This window comes from Uranotaenia lowii, chromosome 3, assembly GCF_029784155.1.
Source record: "Uranotaenia lowii strain MFRU-FL chromosome 3, ASM2978415v1, whole genome shotgun sequence".
In the NCBI taxonomy this organism is placed as follows: domain Eukaryota; kingdom Metazoa; phylum Arthropoda; class Insecta; order Diptera; family Culicidae; genus Uranotaenia; species Uranotaenia lowii.
Genome location: NC_073693.1, coordinates 264,852,815 through 264,854,863, shown reverse-complemented (window position 1 = coordinate 264,854,863; position 2,049 = coordinate 264,852,815). Strand labels below are relative to the sequence as shown.

The 2,049-nt window shown below is 32.1% G+C and overlaps 1 long non-coding RNA gene across 1 annotated transcript; it reads right to left on the bottom strand.

Moving 5' to 3' along the window:
• Nucleotides 1-247: 247 nt before the first annotated feature.
• On the bottom strand, nucleotides 248-703 carry LOC129757581 (uncharacterized). The gene is made up of 2 exons (XR_008739737.1): nucleotides 567-703; nucleotides 248-471 (listed from the first exon to the last, which is right to left on the bottom strand). It is a non-coding gene; the product is annotated as an uncharacterized LOC129757581 (long non-coding RNA).
• Between the last annotated feature and the right edge of the window lie 1,346 nt (nucleotides 704-2,049).

Sequence of the window (2,049 nt, the reverse complement as noted above, 5' to 3'; positions counted from 1 at the left end):
ATTTCACGTTTCATTATGTTGAAAAATTTAGAATCTCCAAAGTAATCTTTTTTTCTATGAACTTTCCCAAACGGTAAGTAAATTTTTTTTAACTGTGAGTTTGTCAAATTTTTCATAAGCTTAACATTGAAATGGGTTTAAAAAAAATTATTCTTCCATTTCTTTTTGTTTGTCATTGATTATTTTGAAAGTTAAAACTTTTGCCTCCATTTTTTTTTAGTTTTAATCAAATTTAAGAGTCTTAGCATTTTTTTCTAATCATGTTGTTGTTATTTAATCAAGCAATCGCTTTATATTTTTTTCTCGATGATTCATTTAAACCGTTGTTGTTGCTACTGTTGTTGTTGTTGGTAGAGTAACACTGTAGGCCGTCGCTATCTCCTGTATTTTCTTCTCGAAAATGGCTTGTTTCAGGGCATCTAGTTGTGCTTTTTTTGCAGGATTAGGCGTTCTTCCAAGAGCGATTCCAACCTGAAATTTGGTTTTGATTTTAGTAAACAATAGTTTTATGCAATGAAACAATCTTGAAATACAACGAGATGATCATAAATTTCGCGTTTACTCACCAGAACAGTTGAAATCAGAAGCACGATAGTAAAAAAATTGAAGAAATTCATTTTTGTACAAACTTTTTAGCTGACTTTACTCACGACTTCTTGATAAAGCTTGTTATGACTTTTGATAGCTAAACCCTTCATGGATATCACTTTTATAGTGCCGATTGAGTGCATCTGTTGGATGCAAATTTGCATTGAACCCTCCTTTTTGTTTTTTAATCTTTGGTCCATCAGCTGTTCATACATATTCGAATGCAAATTAAAACTAGCTATGTTTTATCGCTCAAACAACAGTAAACAGGAAGATCAACAACAACACATCAAACATGTTGATAAAGCATCACGTTTATCGTATCTTCTATGAATATTCTATGTAATGTCAACGTATTTTGAACTGGTTGAAAAAAAGGTTTCCGACATTCAAACTTAAAATTCGAATTACATACTCTATTTTGTGTTTTTCCAGCATTTCCACTTACGTCAAATGAAACTTACAACTGAACAAGCATTTAATATCTTGTCTATATGCCTTGTTAACAGAATTGTAGACTTTCTAAATCAGAACAATATACTCTATAAACTGCAATATGGATTTAGATCAGGTTCGAGCACTCAAATTGCCATCTCAGAATTAGTGGACTCTATCATATGTAAAATAGAGTCAAAAAATATTGTTGGGGCATTGTTTTTGGATCTCAAAAAAGCTTTCGACACTTTAAATCATGACATATTATTGTCCAAATTGCATAAATACGGTATAAGAGGAACAGCAAATAATATCCTTCGTAGCTACTTAGAAGATCGCAAGCAGTTTGTGGCTATTGAAAATACAAGAAGCGAATTAAGAAATATTGATATCGCTGTACCACAAGGGAGTAATATCGGGCCATTACTTTTCCTCTTATATGTAAATGATTTATGTAACCTTCAACTTAAAGGCACAGCACGTTTATTTGCCGATGATACAGCAATTTTTTATTCAGAAACTTCACCGGATATTATAATTCAGCACATAGAAGACGACCTAAAACTGCTTTCAAAATATTTCAATTCAAAACTGCTTTCACTTAATTGTACAAAAACCAAATACATGTTGTTTCGTTCTTCACATAAAAAAACTGCCTCGTACTAATGACCCAACTATGAATGGTAATACGATTGAGAGAGTTAGTTGTTTCAAATACTTAGGAATTTACTTAGATGAAACTCTTTCATGGAATCGTGAAATTGAACACCTGGAAAAAAAAATTACTCCTCTTTGCGGTGTTCTTTGGAAACTGAGAAATTTTGTTCCACAACATGTTCTCTTTAAATTTTATTTTGCGTTTATTCACTCTTAATTGAACTACCTTATTATGATATGGGGAAGAGCCTCTTTGTCCCACTTACAGAAACTTCAAACGCTCCAGAATAGATGCTTGAAAAAACATCTTAAAGCTCCCTTTGTTATTCCCTACCCTTCAGCTATACTCTTTAAGAACGCATAACGTTC